This window comes from Cetorhinus maximus, chromosome 6, assembly GCF_964194155.1.
Source record: "Cetorhinus maximus chromosome 6, sCetMax3.hap1.1, whole genome shotgun sequence".
In the NCBI taxonomy this organism is placed as follows: domain Eukaryota; kingdom Metazoa; phylum Chordata; class Chondrichthyes; order Lamniformes; family Cetorhinidae; genus Cetorhinus; species Cetorhinus maximus.
Window position 1 is genome coordinate 124,803,165 of NC_135884.1, and position 20,616 is coordinate 124,823,780.

Sequence of the window (20,616 nt, forward strand, 5' to 3'; positions counted from 1 at the left end):
GCCCAATATTAATACTGATAAACAAACTGGAAATTTTCACCCCCAACCATACCTTCCAATGATATGTTGATGACAAGCACCAGAGCAGTGTACATTGTGTATCATTTCTCTGATGGCTGAACTTATTTTCACAGAACAAGACTGATTTTCATGGAGAGGTGATTGTACCAGAAGAAGGGGAAAAAAAAGAACTGCGATAAATTCTTGTAAGAAATGTATCCCTCACGTCAATAGAACTTATAAAAAGAATAGATTTTACTGCAATTTCCTGTCATGAGTTTTGTGTGAAATACTATAAGTAGCTGAAGAATCAGATCACCTGCATTTTGAGACTTGCACTGTGGGACAATTGCTGGACACTGATTTGGATTTGTCGACTGGTGAAAAAGAATCCATTCACCACAACTTTGAGCCTTTATTGTGCCAATATGGAAAATGAAAGCACTCTGAAGAACGTGCAGGATCCTGAACATTTGCTTCTCACGGGATTAACCAGCATACGGAAGTAATTAAGCTTCTTTCTATTGTCTGTGGTTGAATTCCCAACTAAGTACCGAGTGAGTATCCAGACCCATGAGATTCCTTAGGAACAGACAGAACTCGAAACAAATTTGTTGGTAGTAAAACTTGCAGCCAAAATATTTTTCAAACACGTTCCTAAGCTGAGGATCAATGAGTGACTATCTGTACATTACTAAATGTATCATAACTGCATTATAAATCTGCCTTGAGTTCTCAACCACGATATCAAATACATTATTTTTCTTGTAATAATAACACAAAATGCAGAGCTTGAGCTATATATGCCAACGTACAAAACTTGGAAAACTAATTGCTTCAAAAATCAATACACAACCATAAAACAGCCCTGAATACACACCAATAACTAAAGCCACTTCTTCAAGCAAATTGAATAAGTTAAATTCCTTTTTATCACATTAAATTTCAGGAATTTGATTAGTATTTTGAAATCACTTACTGTAATTCAGTTGTTTTCTGTGTAACTTGAGAATCTGTGGGCTGGAGTTTCCTCTTTGGGCGCAGCCCAAAAGGTAGACTCGAGAGTGCGCCCAAAGCATGCCGATTGTCAGGTTATGCTCAAGCATGCAGCCAATTTCACCAGCGTGCGCTTGAACATAAAATGGCTGTGAGTCAGCATTAGTAATCGGAGTACAAGGAAATCGCTGAAACCACACCATGGGCAGAAATTTAACGTTTGGACCCACTTGCAGCAGGAGAGGCCGGCAGCGGGTCAGCAACTTGAAACCCGAAAGGGAGTGGAGCATGCTTTGCCGTGGCTTTCAAACTCAGCCATGGCATGAGCATCTTTCTTCTGGGACCAATAAGAACAGGCAAGTGCGATCACGACACATACTTGACTACTAAAACTTCAATATTTAAAGGGACCCTGGCAGAGGTCAGAATGGATCCATTCTACATTTGTCAGGACAGATATAGCAACTGTGTTGATGGAGTCTCAAAGTGAGAAGGCTGCCCCCCTCAAGTTCTCTGAGAGTCCTGTGGTCTGTAAGGACCTGCAGAGAAACATTATTCCAGGCGGACAGGAAGAAGAGGCCAGCTCCTGAGAGAAAGCAGGCTAGCTAGAAATTATGAGGGAGTTGAGCAGCAGGTGTATGGTCCTAATGGTTCAGTGACCTCCTGAGGGCAGGAAAAGTGAGTGTCATGCCACATTCAAGTGCCAACAGCCCACACTCTGACTTCCCCTGTCTTCTCTTGAACAGCACTCCTTAGATCAATGCAACTTGCTGCTCCATCCATTCCCTTCTCTGGAGGCACCTCCGCATCCCCATCTGACCAGCCAGCACTGGCAATCACTCTCATCTATTGCCATTGCACACCCATCCCTCATAGTCATCCTCTACAAATGTGCCATTCCATCCTCTCAAACATTCCATTTCTCACAGTCAAGCCCCTTGTCTTTCTTCCCTTGCAGAAGAAGAGAGTTCAAAACATCAGTGAGAGGAGGAGAATTGGCAGTGGCCCCTACAGTCATAGTCACCCTGACCACTGCTAAAGAGGAGGCTATGGGGATTAACAAAGTGATGAAGTGCATGGCCATTGCAGATGGAGAGTTGGGGGTGACAGAATTAGCACGCAGTCACTTGGCACACAAATCATTCAAGTTGACTTGGCAGGGGTCATAATGGATCCTTTAACTGACCAGTAACTGAAGTATGATGACTTTGAACACTTTTCCTTGTCAGATTTAACTCATGGTTTTCATCTCTTATGGGTCTATCAAGTGCTATGCTGGGGAATGGTGTAGAAGCAGGTCAAGGAGTCCTCAGAGGAGGGCATACACTCTAAGGAAGTACTGGCACATGACTCATATGCATCCACCACCAGCTCAATTAAGCATACCTCTGTGGGGCTTCAAAGGCTGGGAGTGGGGTTCTCACATGGTGTCTTGCACATCACAAATAAGTAGGAGAAGGTGCTGGAGGTGAGGGCAGCAGTGCAGAGTCCTGGTTGGGCAGTGCAGGACACTCCAACCTCTGTTCAGCTGGATGTCAATGCTCAGCCTCAGGACTTGTTAATGATGAGGAGTTTGCCTCTAGCCATGGTTTCTCAGCCATTGTGCTGATCTGGAACTCCATGGAAGAAGTGAACAGCTGCATGCAGCATCAGATGTGGCAGGCATCCGAGTGCATGCTGGCCTGGCCTGCACACTCAGTTCAGCACCTCACTGAAACGCAGCAAAGTGCTGTCCACCTCTTGACTAGCAAGGAAATGCAGGTGGGCCATGAGATAAAAGATGGAGAGAAAAGTGGGAACTCTGCTTAAGGCACACCTATTCCTCCCACCTTGGTTCCATCCCCTCCACGCCCTTACCACCACTGGTCCCTCAATCAGAGCCCTACACCCTGATGCCTGTCTCGATGGCAGAGTCTTGGATCTGCAGTTGGGAACCTCATGGGACACCAAAACCCAGAGACCTCCACCACAGGCACCTCAGCTGTCAGTTCAGGGGAGTGAGCAGCCTTCCTCTGGTTCTGCAGAAGCCACTTAGGTAGCACCACATGGAGTCCATCACCAGCATCTCTACAAGCGAGGTGAGCAGCTGCAGGGACCCTCGCCACATCAGGCTGCCCATGTTGTTGGTCATCTTCCGTTCTCCTCTCCTCCTGCTCTGAAGATGCAGAGTAGTCCTCATCTTCAACCATCCTCTGCTCCAGTGCTCTCTGCAGCACAAAGTTGTGTAAGGCACAGCACGCCACTGTCATTCTGAGTGCACTTGCTGGTGCATCTGTCCAGGAACTTGATTGGTATCTTTAGCATCCCAATAGTTTTCCAATGGCCACTCCTGTGCTAATGGAACTTCAGTTGTACCTTTCCTATATATATGTTGTAGGGCTCTTAATAGATGTCATCCACCATGACCTTTGTCTCCAAGGAGCCATCTGCTAACTGCTTGGAGATGCAACTATCTGTCGGAGGATTGACTGATGCAGAATGATGGCATCATATCTTGCACAGACATTGGTGATAGTCTTTTGGTAGCCACATACCAGCTGAACATTGAGAGAGTGGAATTCTTTTCAATTGGATGAATACTGCTGGTTGATTTGATGGTGCCTTGATTGTGATCCCTGGACCTGTGGGAATCCAGCCATTGCAGCAAACCTGTGCTCCCTCACATTCTGACTGGCTCTGGCAAACATGATATCGGTCACCTGGGAGATTGTGAAATTGTGCAAATGTCACCAGCCAATCCCTGGAAGGAGCCAGAGGCAAAGAAATTCAGGGCTGCTGTATTGACTGATGCAGTTGGTAAAGCGGAGTTATTTAAAAATCCCAGATGGAAACTTTAAATAACTGTCATAACCTATACTTTTAAGTGTTATGTTTGAGATGCAACTCTAAATTCAGGAATCAGACCATCAGTTCTTGAGGTTTTACATTAAACTAATTGAAACATTTTATTAATTTACACAGGTTAAAAATATATATATGCATGGCTAAAAATTACTACTATCATAACTTTTAACAAATTTCCAAACTAATCTCCATTAAGGCAACAGCAACTTATGGTGTTAACCAAACACCAGGCAAAGCATTTCCACCTCACAACTTCAAAATTAGGTTCTTTTCACTGTGGAGCCAGTTGGAGGCTTGCAGCTGCCTTTTGATCTCACATTGCTTCTTTGAACTTTACCTTTTAACAATGAAACCCCATTCATTGTACCAATTTTATTAGTAATATAAACATATTGCTTGGTAGCTGCTAGATAGGCATCAAGTTTTCACCACACTTCTTAAATGCTCTATTCAAAAAATGCAAACGCACACTATTGCTCTTACAAATCTAAACTAGTACATATCAAAGCACCCAGACTAGCAGACTTTAATCCAATTAAGACAGACCCGCAGACTAAACCTCTATTTTAAAAGAAAAAAATGTTTTCCAAAATATTATATACATTAATAACTTCATGACAGCTACGTTAAGCTTGACTGCCACCGGCAACGGTGGGAGGTCTTGTTCCAGGATGGTATAGATGTTAGCAGCAATCTGACATGAAGGTCTGAGCCTTCTGAGGCACTAGTGCTCAGTCATGTCCCGAAAGCTAACTCTTTGCCTGTATAATCTGTGTTGGGGTTATTTCCTCCTGTGAGCTAGAGTTCTGTCTTCATCCCTCTGTCCTGTGGAGTAGCAAGTAGCTGAGGAAAAAGTAGAGGCTGCTGCTGCTGCTATTTTGTGCTGCTGTTGGTGTTTCTGAAACCGTTCCTCATCAGAGGTCGAAGATAGAGCTGGGTAAGCTCACCCTTGCTGCCAAGAAGGCTGACAGGTGGAAAGTGCAGATTCAAGTCATCAAAGTTCAAGGTAGCAGACATGATCTCCAAAATCTTGCAAACACAGTGAAAACACACTCTCGGCAAAACTAAGACAAACTCTCGAGCAAAAGCCTTTCACTCAGGCAGAGAAGCAGCTGTCCTGGTTGAGTATTTAAAGGCTTTCCAACCTGTCAGTTTCACAGCCCCATCAATCCCCGCCTGTGTTCTTGCCTTGTTGACCCTGGTGAGTTTCATACAGCTTGCAAAACTTGTCCACTGACAGTAAAAGCAGAATCCTGGGTTAAATCAGTTAAGTGAATTGTCTTTTTGCATAATTAAATTGCAGTCTTGCTGGTTCCATAGGGTTTCTTGTGTGTCTTGTAAAATACCTGTTATATGTAGAGGTCGGTGGGGTTTCTGCTGACTTCCAGGCACCTTGCCACTTTTGATGTTTTAACCTTTGGCACACGCCAACACCCACGCCTCCTTACAGGTTTAATCACACACACACACCAGCCCCGCGCTCCCATATATTTTTTCTCTAAGTATAGTAAGTCCTCGCTTAAAGTTGTGGTTGCATTCCTGAAAATCGTGAGTTCAAGTGAAACGACTTTAAGTGAATCATGACTTCCCATAGGAACATAGGAATCAATGTTAAGGCCGGGGTTAGGTTCCTTTGGAGATTTCTTGCCCAGAAAAACCAATGTACAAATTTAAATTCTGTACCGTACACGTGCCGCACTGTACACTCCTAGCTGGAATAATTTTCAAAATAAAATAAATCACAGAACATAACAGAAATACTACATAAATTCAAATTAGATAACACTAAATCACCCAAACAAGTCCTGAATAGCACAGCTTCTGTGTCTCATCCACAGCACTCCTAACTTTTTCCTTTTTCTCCTTTCCCACTGTCTCTCACTTTCTGTCTCCTTTCCCACTCTCTCTATCTGTCTTCTTTCCCAGTCTATCTTTGTCTCTTTCTCTCCCATTCTGTCTCTCTTCTTCCCCATTATCTCTGTCTTGCTCTCTCCCCTTTCCCACTCAGTCTTTGTCTCTTTCTCTCCAGAGCCTGGACCCCTTCCTGACAGTTTGCAGGGGTTGAGCCCCTTCCCAGGGGATGCCTTTGATGTAGCCGGGGGTGCAGCAGAAGAGTCGCAAGCCACGCTCCCTCCGCCACCCGCCCCGGGTTACTCACACTTCATTACTTGATCAATGGTTGGTAACTTCCTGTCCCTGCCCTGCGCTCTTGCTCCTGGATCTCGGGCCTCACTCTCTCCCCACAGCCTGGGCCACTGGTGACTGTGGCAGTTGCTCCAGCATCAGAACATGGTGGCCCAGCGTTCAGAGCGGGGAGGCAGGGCCAGAGTGCTGATGCCGTAAAACCAAAAATGGCGACGTAAAAAGGCCCGAAAGAATAAATGACGTTAAAGCGAAACGACTTTAAGTGGGATGACTTAAAGTGAGGAATTATTGTATGAGAATATAAGTTTCAACACATTTGAGGCACAGTATGTAAAGGAACCTGCATGATGGAAGCTTTTCAGTGACTTGTTCTCACCCTATAAAATTCAATTCAAAGAAACAGAAAATACAGAGCTGAAGTCAGTAAAAATGGGTTTTTAAAATGCCTAAAAAAGGCAGTTAAACATCAGAAGAATTGTTTTCTTTCCTGTTGCTCATGAAAATCTGGTTGCAATGTGAAAAGACACCCCCTCACTCCCACATATGGAACAAATGGTATTGGAGGATACTCACATGTGAGAGTTTTGCGGACAGAGATAATGGTTTGGATGAACAGCTTAATGCATGGACATAAAAGATCAAGGAGACTTAGACAAGTTGTAGCTACATGCATAACTCAATATTTGACCCTCTCTTAAGCCATGCAATTGGTTTTAACCCAGGGGTGCAGATGACGTAAAATACATCTCTTTTGACACAAATGAGGAATGAAACTCTAGACTAATGACTTAGGTACGCATAGTCATATGGTTTGGGTGCAGACAATCAACTGATGGGATGGAAGCTAATTGTTGCACACATCTCCTCCCCCACCTCAAGTAATCACACACAGATCAACCCTGAGATTTCCCGATCCATATGGCTCTTCCCTTACTGAAGGCGAGCCTGTTGTTCGTAAATGCAAAAACAGAGCTGTACTCTGCTATTAATAAATATAAAATATGTTTCTGCATATTTGTTGGCCTCTGGAGTTTATTTATTCCTTGGAAAGGCTGTTATGAGTAGAGATCTGTTCTCAATATTGTGCCTGAAAAGTAGACCCATAATTCAATACAAGTCGAAGGACACCATGCTGCCCTTTTGCAGGTCCTTGTTGGACTGCAGCTGGAGCACTGCACTTTAGTTTTGTCATCTCATACAGTATGGGATATGCTGGTCTTGGAAAAGATTCAGAGAATAGCTGCAAGAATGATTCCCAACATAAAGAACTACAGTTACTCGGATAGGTGTAAAGAGTGTGGTCTGTTTACTTTACAACAACTCACATTTGTATTGTCTTTTTAACATGGCAAAACATCAAAGGCATTTAACAAGAGCATTATCATTTTTGACACCAAACCACAGGAGGAGATAGCGGACACATGACAAAAAGTTTGGTCAAAGATTTAGGTTTTAAAGAACATTTTAAAGGAGGTAGAGGGGTCAGAGAATTCCAAAACTTTGTGTCAAGGCAGCTGGAATTGATTAAAATTGGGTATGCTCCAGAGGCCAGAATTGGAGGAACATAGAGATCTCAAAGGCTTCTAGGGTTGGGGTAGGTTACAGTGACAAGAAGGGGTGAAGCTATGGAGGAGTTTGAAAACAAGGATGAGAATTTAAAATTGAGTTGGGACTACATGCCAATGTAGGTCAGGAAGCACAAAATTATAGCTGAGCAAGGTATAGTGCCAGTTAAGATATAAGCAGCAGCATTTTGGATGAACGCAAGTTTATGTGGGGTGGAATATTGGAGGCTGACCCAGAAAGCATTGGAATGGTCAAGTCTGGAGGTAACAAAAGTGTGGACGAGGATTTTGACGATGGATCAGTTGAGACAAGCACAGATTTTACTGATGTTATGGAGGTAGAAATGGGTGGTATTAGTGAAGGAACAGATATGTGGTTGGAAGCTCATCTCCAGGCCAATGCAACACCAAGTTGTGAACTGGCTGACTCAACTCCAGACAATTGCCAGAGATGAAGACAGTGGCCAGGGATTGGATTTAATAACTGGTCCAAAGACAATGGCTTGTATATTTACTGGGATGGGTTACATATGTGGGGGAGGCGTAATTGTGGATGGGAAGCCCGGAGGTCTGGGTTTCCTTGCAAACTCTGAAGTATTAAATTTTGGGGGCTTACTGTGCACAAATTGGCTACTGTGTTTCCAATATTAAAACAGTGACAACACTTCAGAAGTGCTTAATTGACTGCAAAGCTCTTTGGGATATGCTGAGGTTGAGAAAGGCGCCAAATAAATGCAAGCGTTTTTAAAATATCTTCAATAAAATTTTATAAAATTTCTAATTGAAATCAAATGCTTTGATGCGAAACATGCTTTTAGAAAGTGAATGAATAATACTGCAGTGTTGTACGCTCAATGATGTGATCATACACTTAACGGATCCACAAAGCGCGGAGTCATAAATTTGGTACCAGGAAATACTTCCTGCACGGGTTAAGTTCAATTCTGTACCTTTGGTGGCATTAAACTAACATTCTATCACTTAAATAAAAGATTACCATACCGCATAAAAATTGCTTTGAACCCATGACAGAAGTGTGGTAACATGCTGTCACTGGTAGCTTTATTTTTCAACTGCAACTTTAATAAAAGATAGAGCAGAAAATTGTAAAAATATTTTAAATGCACTATATATTTAGCAATTGGAATTGTGAGAAATGCTAACATAATTCTTAAGGATTTCTATGCAGTTGCTGCATACTGTGTGCGTGGGGATGCAAGAATACCTTCTGATTATTCTGCAAGTGGAAGCATTACATTTAATTTGCGTTGGTGTGACCATAAGACGTAGGAGCAGAAGTAGGCCATTCAGCCCATTGAGCCTGCCCCGCCATTCAATGAAATCATGGCTGATCTGATAATCCTCAACTCCACTTTTCTGTCTTTTCCTCATAACCCTTGATTCCCTTACTGATTGAAAATCTGTCTATCTCAGCCTTGAATATACTTAACGACCCAGCTTCTACAGCCCTCCGCAGTAAAGAATTCCACAGGTTAACTACCCTCTGAAAAAATAGATTGGTTTCACTTTTACTGAATAGACAACTTTTTAAACCCTTTTATGGTACCCTCATGGGTGCTGAGGCAGTTTTTCTTACTGTTTAGTTTTGTATCAAGCAAATTTCAGTTAATCTGTGTTCTAGTGTTAACAATGAGTGCATGGGAGGAATGGCAACTTCTGACTCGGGGCACATATTACTGTACAGAGTTCACTGCAGTGATGTACCAGTTATCAGCAAGGCATGGAGGTTGTCTCAAACAATGACCAAAATCTACCAGGCAGTGGTTCTTTTGGCACTTCTCCATGGCTGTGAGGCATGGACAACCAATGGGGTCACTATATGTTTTCTACCTTTGCTGCTTAAGATCTATCTGCAATATCAAGTGGCAGGACAAAATTCCTAACACAGATGTTTTTGCAAGGCACTGCATACTTGGTATTGAGAGCTTGCTCATCAGGGTTCGGCTTCACTGAGTGGGTCATGTGGTTTGTGTGGAGGATTTATGCGTGCCAAAAGCAGTATTCTACAGCCAGCTGAGCACAGATACCCGCACCATAAGGTGTCTCAAACTTCGTTGCAAAGACATTTTGAAAGCCAGCCTCAGAGCCTGTAATGAAAACAGAAAGTGTTGGAAATACTCAGCAACTCTGGCAGCTACTATGGAGAGAGAAGCAGAGATACCATTTCATGTCAAATATGATTCAAGTTTGATTTGAGTCAAAACGTTAACTCTGTTTCTCACTCCACAGGTGCTGCCAGACCTGTTGAGTATTTCCAATTTCAGGTTTCCAGCATTTGCAGTATTTTGCTTTTATCTCTGAGCCTGCTGAGTCAGATCCCACGACATGGGAAAAACACTTCTCCATTTGGATCTGTCCAGGGCTGTATCTGTCATCAAGCATCTCAACATTTGAGGAGAACAGAGTCAGGTCCCTACAGCTCAAGTGAGTACACTGAAAAGCCAGTGCCTTCATCCACCCCATATGTAACATTTGCAATCAGATCTGCAAATCATGATTTAGCTTAACATCGCATATGAGATGACACCAACCTAGACAGTGAACAATTTGTCTCCTTGCCAGCAACTGATCCATCGAAGCAACAGGAGAATCCATTGACAATGCTGTATGATTCTACCACACATATCAATGTTACGACTTTAGTGCTATTAAAAATGTTTCTACAAGGCACATATGCACAAAATAGCAACTGCTGCATAATAAAAATTGAAAAAGTAGTTGATTGTTGTGACATTCTACAAGATTTCTTGAGAATTTGATCAATTGCTCGATAAATTTGTTTGCTCTTTTTAATCCCATGGAATAACTGTTCTTAGTGTCAGTTTACTGCTTGAAGAAAGCTAAGTACAAACTTTTTTTTTATTCTTTCATGTAGATATCACTGGCAAGACCCATCCATATTTGCCCTTGCAAATGAATGGCTTGCTAGGCTATTTCAGAGAGCAGTTAAGAGTCAACTACATTGCAGTGATCTGGGGTCACATGTTGGCCAAACCATGAACAGCAGATTTTCTTTGCTAAAGGACATTACTGAACCAGATGGGTTTTTATGATGATTGGTGATAGCTTCATGGGCACCATTGCTGTTAGCTTTTAATTCCAAATTAATTGAATCAAATTCAACCAGCTGCTATGGTGGAGTTTGAACTTGTGTCCCCAAAACCGTAGCCCAGTGGGCCTCTGGATTACTAGTCCAGTGACATAACCACTGCACCACCAACCCGCTCCCGCTATTTGTGAACAGTTAAATTAGCCAGTGTTTTTGTCTGTATTTCATTAAACTCCTAAAATTTTGTGATTTGTCTTTTATGTTGAACAGACATTTTATTAATTTACTGAATGACTCAATTGTGTATCTATATAAAGTTGGTTGCTATAATTATTTTTGATTAATACCCAAGTGTTTAAGTCTTTGTAGTTGAAATATTTACTTTTATTAGATCCTTGGAATTCACATTTTAACATCTGAAGATAATAAAGCTGAAATAATTGTGCTCCGTTCAACTTTCAACTTGATACCACCTTTAACTTCCTTATGCACAGATGGTGCATCCTTCTGGTAGAGTCTTTCTTCCTCAATGGAATATATCTTTGTTGAGAGTTTTCTTGTGTGTTGTTGAAGTTATGAAATATCTCCTTAAATGTCTGCCACTGCACTGTAATGGCTATTTTGTCATTCTCATTTATTTATATTTGTGCTATCAATTGTTATGAATGCTGTGAACATTCAGACAAAGAGCTTTTAATTCTGTATTTTTACTGTTTTTGCTCACTCTGACCTTATTTGCTGGTGCACACTTATGTTTGTATACACTGTCCCCTCCTATCACACTACGGTTACCATTACCTGTATCATTGAAAAAACAGAACCTCAGCAAAGAAGAGTGTGTCAGATGCCTCTACCTCTATTGCACCAAGCAAGTCCTCTCTGAAGTCTGCCACCTGCAGCGGGCAGAACTGTAGCCACAGAGCAGGACAGGGACAGTATTGCCAATGGTCGTAAATGTGACTGTGGATCTGAACTTATGGAAGCCTGGTACTTACTGGCTTGAAGCAGAACAACAAATCAATCCTAATTGAAACCAATCCTAAAGTTACTACAGTACTGGAACATCACAATTATCTCATCTCAGCAGATGGATTATATAAGCATGCAGTTCATTAATACACTGGATTGCTTTGGTCTTGGTGGAGACATCCTGATAAAATACAAATGTGTACTGTGCATCAAAGTGATTAAAGCGGAATGAGATGCAGAAACAAGAAAACGAGTTTACTTTTTATTTGGACCATGTTTATCTTCTAAAAATCTGCAACAATGAAACATGTTTTCAGACAGCCTCCGCTTTCTAACCAGTCAAGTGGTTCTGTTCAATTATTTTTCTCAGTTTTGCTGCACGAACTGTGTGTATTTGCCTCTGGCATCAAAACGGAGCACAATTATTCCAGCTTTATTATCTTCACATGTTAAAATGTGAATTCCAAGGATCTAATAAAAATAAATATTTCAACTACAAAGACTTAAACACTTGGATATTAATCAAAAATAATTATAGCAACCAACTTTATATAGATACATAATTGACTCATTCAGTAAATTAATAAAATGTCTGTTCAACATAAAAGACAAATCATAAAATTTTAGGAGTTTAATGAAATACAGACAAAAACACTGTGGCTAATTTAACTGTTCACAAATAGCGGGAGCGGGTTGGTGGTGCAGTGGTTATGTCACTGGACTAGTAATCCAGAGGCCCACTGGGCTACGGTTTTGGGGACACAAGTTCAAACTCCACCATAGCAGCTGGTTGAATTTGATTCAATTAATTTGGAATTAAAAGCTAACAGCAATGGTGACCAGGAAACATGAAAGAAAAGATGTCCAATGCTGCGAATATTAGTAGCAGTGCTGCAATAGACACAAAAAGCATCTCAAGAGCAGTTGAAAATCAAGAGGCAAAAGGAAAGAAAGGAACTTAGAACAATCACTATCATGAGAGAGAAAGCAATGTGAATACTAATGGGGCTTAATGCAGACAAGTCCCCTGGACCTGATGGACTGCATCCTAGGGTCTTAAAAGAAGTGGCTGCAGAAGTAATGTATGCATTGATTGTAAGCTTCCCAAATTCCTGAGATCCTGGAAAGGTCCCAGCAGATTGTAACAACTGCAAATACAACACCTCTGTTCAAGAAAGGAGGAAGACAGAAAGCAGGGAACTATAGACCAGTTAGCCTAACATCTGTCATTGGGAAAATGCTGGAATCCATTATTAAGGAGGTAGTAGCAGGACGTTTAGAAAATCATAACACAATCAGGCAGAGTCAACATGGTTTTGTGGAAGGAAAATCGTGTGTGACAAATTTGTTAGAATGCTTTGAGGATATAACATGCAGGGTGGATAAAGGAGAACCAGTCGATGTAGCTTATCTGAATTTTCAAAAGGCATTTTATAAGGTGCCACATAAAAGATTACTATGCAACAGCATATGGTGTTGGGATTGATATATTATCATTGATAGAGGACTGGCTAACTGAAAACATAGAATCAGGATAAATGGATAATTTTCAGGTTGGCAAACTGACTAGTGGAGTGCCACAGGGATCAATGCTGGGGCCTCAACTAGTTTCGATCCATACCAATGACTTGGATGAAAGGGCCGACTGCTTGTAGCCAAATTTGCTGACAAAATAAAGATAGGTAGGAAAGCAAGCTATGAAGAGGATACAAAGAGTTTGCAAAGGGATATAAATAGGTTAAATGAGTGGGCAAAAATTTGGTAGATGGAGTATAATGTGGGAAATGTGAGTTTGTCCACTTTGGCAGGAAGAATTGAAAATCAGAATATTATTTAAATGAAGAAAGACTGCAGAATGCTACAATACAAATGGACCTGTATATCCTTGGAATCACAAAAAGTCAGCATGCAGTTACAGCAAGCAATTAAGAAGGGAAGTGGAATGTTGGTCTTTGTTGCAAGGGGGATGGAGTATAAAAATAGGGAAGCCTTGCCACAACTGTACAGGTAAGTGGTGAGACCGCACCTAGAGTACTGTGTACAGTTTTGGTCACCTTAATGGGATACTTCCATTAAAAGCAGTTCAGAGAAGATTCACTGGGCCGATTCCTGGGATGAAAATGTTGTCTTATAAGGAAAGGTTGAGCAGATTTGGCCTAGAGTTTAGAAGAATGAGAGGTGATTTTATTGAAACATATAAGGTTCTGAGGGGGCTTGACAGGGTAGATGCTGAGAGGATGTTTCCCTTTGTGGGGGAATCCAGAATTAGGGGGACATAGTTTCAAAATAAGGGTTCTCCTATTTGAGCGGGAAATGAGGAGGAATTTCTTCTCTGAGGGTCCTTAGTGTTTGGAATTCTCTCCCCCAGCGACTAGTGGAGACTGAGTTATTGAATGTGTTAGAGGTTGAGTTAGATAGATTTTTGATTGACAAGGGAGTCAAGAGTTATGGGGGACAGGTAGGAACATGGAGCTAAAGCCACATCAGATCAGCCATGATCTTATTGACTGGTGGAGCAGATTCAAGGAGCCAAATGGCCTACTCCTGCTTCTATTTCTTATGATTTTATGTTCTTAATGCACCCATATCTGGAAGCAACTGGCAACTGTGCAGAATCCTTGAAGTCAAGTCAGAAGTCCTTCAGCACATTCCACTCCCTGTAGACTTCAACAACTTAAACAACTTTGGACACCAAACCACAGCAAAACCCAATTGACATCAATCGGCAACTAACCTGATGGTAGTTGTTAATTCTTTAAATAGCATTGGGGCATTAAATAAGTGGAAGAGTCCTTCCTGCTGCTGAACAAAATGCAAAGATAAGAGAGGACATTAGCGGAATGTTAAGCTCCCAAATGGCAGTGCTGGTGCCAAACCATTGTTACACACTTTGCCTGTTCTGCATGCTTCTTATGGATACTTCCTGCATGTAGGCTAATGCCCTCACCAAAATGGCACCAGGTATGGCTGGCTTCAGAAGTTCTGTAGATGCTGTTTTGGATGCAAAATAACACTCGCAATAGCAAAAAAATGGATGCCATGGAGTTGAGTTTTGCAGCAAATGAGTTCTCAGTGTTGGAGTGTAGAGTAGTCCTAAGCTGATCCCAATGGACATGGTGCTGGGATCTTTACTATTTCTAATTTACATATATGACTTCAGTGCAGAAAGTCAATGCACAGTGATTAAATTTGAAGGAATTGGAATTAGAGGAAGCAGTTTAGAAATTACTAAATGCATTGGAGGAAGTATCTGAGTGCTTGGTACTAATGCATGCAAAATTTAAATGCAGAACTTACAGAGTAAATTACAGGGTAAAGTGATGCATGCAGGTAGGAATAATGGACAATATGTCATCATTTTATAAATGGTGTTGAAGTATCTAAGGAAGAAGTGGAAAGAAACTTGGAGATCGATGCTAAACATATCCAACCATCACAGAACAACAAAGCCAATATGATGATGAGTTGCACAGCCAAAGTGGTAGACTATAAGCCAGAGAAGGAAATGATCAAACTGAATGGGTCTCTAGTCTGACTGTACCTAGAATAAAGCATCAGTTCTAGCCACCAAGATATAAAATAGACATTCACATTCTGGAGGCAGTGAAGAGAAGAGCTACGAGGCCAATTTCCAGTGATGGTGGCATGAGGAATGACTAAAGAAATATGGGCTTTTCAACTTAGAAATGAGACATCCAAGAGATGAACTTGTAGAGCCATATAAAATTGTTACACACTTAGATTAAATTGTGGAATATTACTTAAGATTAACGCGTGGGCCAGGATTTTATGGCCCCTCCCACCCGGCAGGATATTATAGTCCCGCTGAACTGAATGGAGATTTAAATGGCTCGCTGCATCCACCGGGGGGAGACAAGCTGAGGCAGGGCCATAAAATCCTGGCCTTGGAAATAGAACTAGGAGAGACATTCAAACTGGTAAAAGATAACTTTGGGACGAACATCAGAGAATTATTCTTCACACAAAGAGTGATCAACACGTGGATTAAACTGCCAGATAGAGTACTAGAAGCATAAACTCTGGTATTATTTACAAATTAGGTGCCATAATGCAGGCACTAGGATCTCTCTGGATCAATTAAAATGGGCAAAATAGCATTCCTTATCTGTGATTATCTTGCGATCTTGTGTCAGTTGAAAATTATATTACTATCGATAGCCTCATTGCCCTAAATATATTTGACCTAAGACGTCCAAATGAGTCTGGCCTACTTAGGTTCTGCATGGAAGACCATTTTGACATATCAAGTGCTATTGGGAGAGCTCCTGAATAGCTCAGTGTCTGAATGCATCACCTAATGAGTGCAGAAACAGGAGGGTAGTGCAGCTGAACGTGGGGCTGGAGAGAAGGTGCAGGAGGGAGTTCTGTAGATTCCTGGGACATTGGGACCTGTTTTGGGGGAGATGGGAATTGTACAAGTCGAATGAGTTGCACCTCATTAGGGCCGGGAACAATATGAATCTTGGCGGGGAGGTTTGCTAGTGCTGTTATGGAGCGTTTAACATAACTTGGCAAGGGGGATGGGAACCTGAGCATTGACTCATAAAGAAGTCAAACTGGAAATAGAAGGAAGGAAATTAATAATTGAGTATGGAAGGTTGAGGAAAAAGGCTAGAAAATAGACAATGGGCAGAATTTGCCAGAGCAGGCCCGGAGAATTACCTGGGAGGCCGCAAATCCGACTCCCAGTGGCAGGAAAATTGTTCCATATTTCATGAGGGGCAGGAAAGGGCTGATGTGAGAAACCTGTATGCTGGCAGCAAAAAGGCAAATAGGCTTGTTAATGACTTAAAACCAATTATCCCTGAGTCCACCAGGATTTAATGGTGGCTCAGGGATTTACCAGGATTCTCACGGGTCTTCTGTGCCTCCAGAGAGCTGTCTGTCGGGTTTGCCGGAGGCCTACCTGGGGGTGGGGGGTTCGTTCTTTCTTTCTGTGGTGGATTGAGGGACCTGGCATTGGGAAGGGAGTGGCACTGAGAGCCACTCCTTCATTTGCATCTCCAAACTACGTTCACCACTCCTCACTGGCAACCCCCTCCCTGCTCCACTTAGTTCTCTCCAGGGATCCACTCATGTCATCCCTAGTGAAGGCCAGAGTGCCCCCTGCTGGTACTGGAGGGCGGCTCTCAGGGGCGGGATTTCTGCCCAACCCGGGTCCTGATTGAGGAGGCCAGACGCTGTCCAGGTAAGTGCCTGCTCATCTTGTAATTCCATTGGTCCACTCATGGAAACGTGACATGGGTCTCCCAACAGTGCTGAGGCACTTAAGGACCTCAGTAGGCCCAAGGGCAGACAGGCTGCCCATGCCTCCACCGCCCCAATAAAATGGGAGAAAGGCCAAAGGTGGACTCTGCATTTTAGGAGCCCTATCCCGCCTTCAAACACACCGGCAGGGGAGAATAAAATCCAACCCGTTTCTATGTATTGAGGCATGATAACCCAAAGAAATAATGGATTGAAATTTAGGTGTCTCAGCAATTTAACATTTTTAATTTATAAGCACCTATCTCTTTCAATTTCCTGTGGATTTCTGAATTAAAATGTCTAAGAGGCAAAATCTAGATTCTGAGTGAGAACCTTATTTAATATATTTATGAAGAGTAAGACATTACTTGAACATTACTTCTAACCCTCCAAATCCAGCAGGTAGGAGTTGTTTTTCCTGGAGTAAATACAGGAGGAATGGACATTAAAGAGATAGGGAAAAGTGTCAGCATGACAGGAGAGCATGGTCAGGAGTGGAGGAACGGGAGCTAATGGCAAAGGTAGCTGCGTGGATGTTTTCAATCTTAGAGATGAAGAAGTCCAGAAGATTCTCACCTTCAACATTGGAGGTCATAGTGCCATAAAGTCATTATGGCACGGAAGGAAGCTGTTCACCCCATTGGGTACATGCCGGCTCACTGAGCAATACAGCCAGTCTCACTTCCCCACTCCTTCCCTGTAGCCATGCAAATTTATTTCCCTCAAGTGCCTATCCATATTTCTTTTGAAATCATTGTCTCTGCTTCCACTGCCCTCATGGGCTGTGAGTTCTAGGTCATTACCATTTGCTGCATAAAAAAGTTTTTCCTTCCACCCTCCCTGTATCTCTTGCCCAAAATGTGTGTCCCATAGTCCTTGTGCCATCAGCTAATGGGAACAGCTTTTCTTTGTCTACCTTATCTAAACTTGTCATAATATTTCCCCGAGGAGAACAACCCTAGCTTCTTCAGCCTAACTTTGTAGCTAAATTCTCTCATCCCTGGAACCATTCTCTCAAGGATTTTCACATCCTTCCTAAAATGCGATGACCATAACTGGATGCAATAAAGATTCAGCATTAATTCCCAGCTTTTGTACTCAACACCTCTATTTATGATGCCCAAGATCCTATATGCTTTGCCAATTATTCTCTCAACATGTTCTGCCACATTCAAAGATCTATGCATATGAATCCTCAGGTCCCTTGGTCCTTGCACACTCTTCCAGAATAAATTCAATTTAAAGCTCCGGTCGTTATATTTTAGGCATTTCATAAATGCGTATCTGGGAACTAAAGGTCACTGACGATTATTCCAAATTTTATAAGTTGAGTGAAATGAATTGGGAACTTTCAACATTGGCAGTGCAGAAAATGTTGAAATCATTTTATGCATTACTGCCAAAGTTTATTTTCAAAAGAGCTATTAATTTGAATTAAGAATGGCCAACATGCATGAAGAAGAATGGCCATACCTCAAATATTTGTGTATTCTTTGGTGAGATAGCTCAGTTGATTGAAGAGGACAATTTGGTGTACATAATTTACTTAGATTTTCATATTTTTGATAAAATTACACACAGGTCTATCAACAAGATTAGGGCTCATGAAATTGATGGTAAATTAGTGAATTGTATTGAAACCTCTTATAGTAATAGAAAGTAAAAGGTGGTGATAAATGGGTAAAGCTCTATCCAGAAGGCAGTGATGAATGAAGCTTCACAGGAATTCACTATAATTTCCCTGCTGTTCATATTATGTATTATAAAGCTATCAGGTGAAAACCAATTATATCAGTAGGCGACAAATATGAGACCTATTTTTAGTGTGTGCTCAGGATGTGGGTGACTCTGGCAAGGCCGCATTTATTGCCCATCCCTTAAGAAGGTGGTGGTGGGCCTTTTCTGTGAAACGCTGTGGTGATGGTACTTGATCCCTCAGGTGGAGCTCTGCCCCAGCAAGGGTACCAAGAATTGTCACATGTTCTGCATACAGCACAACATTGCGCAGTGGAGGGGCCTATAAATCAATGATTTTGTGGTATACATAAATGATTTGGAGGAAAATGTAACTGGGCTAATTAGTAAGTTTGCAGACGACACTAAGGTTGGAGGAGTTGCAGATAGTGAAGAGGATTGTCAAAGGATACAACGGGATATAGATCGGTTGGAGACTTGGGCGGAGAAATGGCAGATGGAGTTTAATCCGGACAAATACGAGGTAATGTATTTTGGAAGGTCTAATACAGGCAGAAATTATACAGTAAATGGCAGAACCCTTAAGTGCATTGACGGGCAGAGGGATCTGGGTGTACGGGTCCACAGGTCACTGAAAGTGGCAACGCAGGTGGATAAAGTAGTCAGGAAGGCATATGGCATGCTTGCCTTCATTGGCAGGGGTATTGAGTATTAAAGCTGGGAAGTTGTGCTGCAGCTGTATAGAACCTTGGTTAGGCCACACTTGGAATATTGCGTGCAATTCTGGTCACCACATTACCAGAAGGATATGGAGGCGTTGGAGAGGGTGCAGAGGAGGTTTACCAGGATGCTGCCTGGTCTGGAGGTTATTAGCTATGAGGAGAGGTTGGAGAAACTCGGTTTGTTCTCACTAGAGCGACGGAGATTGAGGGGCGACTTGATAGAAGTTTACAAAATTATGAGTGGCATGGACAGAGTAGATAGTCAGAAGCTTTTTCCCAGGGTGGAAGAGTCAATTACTAGGGGACATAGATTTAAGGTGAGAGGAGAAAACTATAAAGGAGATGTGCGGGGCAAGTTTTTTACGCAGAGGGTAGTGAGTGTGTGGAATTCGCTGCCAGAGGAGGTGGTGGAAGCAGGTACGATAGTGGTGTTTAAGAGGCAGCTTGACAAATACTTGAATAGCATGGGAATAGAGGGATACGCACCCCAGAAGTGCAAAATGTTTTAGTTGATGGGCAATATGATCGGCGCAGGCTTGGAGGGCTGAAGGGCCTGTTCCCGTGCTGTACTTTTCTTTGTTCTTTCTTCTTGATGATGAGGCCACGTGCAGGGCTCAACCTCTGAGGAAGTCTTGCGTCACGTCAGGAGGAGAAAACCCCTGTCCATTCCAAAGATGAGGGGGCTGCCAATGGCAGAGCAGCTGGGAGGCAAGGCATGTAGCGAAGGCCAACTCTGTGCAGAAGAGGATCATCAAGAGATGGACCTTAGTACAAAATAGATTCTCATAAGGTTCTCTGATATCACAATTGCCATTAGCCAGTCCCTGGGTGACATAATTCTGCCTAAAGAACCCTGTACATTGACTCCACAATTACTCAAGGGAATGTCCATCCTCCACAAGAGAGAGAATCAACATCAAGGAGTTGGACTCAGTCACATTCCATATGGCTGAAGCCCTCACCATCATCACTACAGGCCTCAGCATATTGCAAACACACAGGGTGATAAATCATTCACAACCTGGCCCCCTCTCATGAATGCCCAGGGGCTCATGCCACTAACTTGCCTGTAATCAAACCATGTCCACAATGCTGAGAGTGACATGACTTAAGACTTAAAATCCTACAGGATTGTGTGTTCTGGCATACATGCAGATAAGGCATCTCGCACACGATCAGCCCATAACTGTCTGATAACAGCTCTTGGAAAGAACTCGTGCACCATCCATTTTGGCTAATGGTTCTGTTTCTGATGTGGACGCCACATGCAAAATTCCTGGCTTCCATATACCACTGCTTACCGCACAAAGCACATCCTGTGACACCTGAAATGCAAATGCAG

At 42.4% G+C, this 20,616-nt stretch overlaps 1 protein-coding gene across 6 annotated transcripts in view; it reads left to right on the plus strand.

Moving 5' to 3' along the window:
- Positions 1–20,616, plus strand: part of znf469 (zinc finger protein 469) — a 1,056,360-nt gene that overhangs the window by 861,456 nt on the left and 174,288 nt on the right. The window contains exon 7 of one of the 6 annotated variants that reach the window (XR_013576939.1): positions 135–707. The exons of the other annotated variants lie outside the window; for them this stretch is intronic. The gene's annotated coding sequence lies outside the window, so the exon portion shown is untranslated. Of the gene's footprint in view, positions 1–134; positions 708–20,616 lie in introns of those variants that run through there. 6 annotated transcript variants of the gene reach the window in all.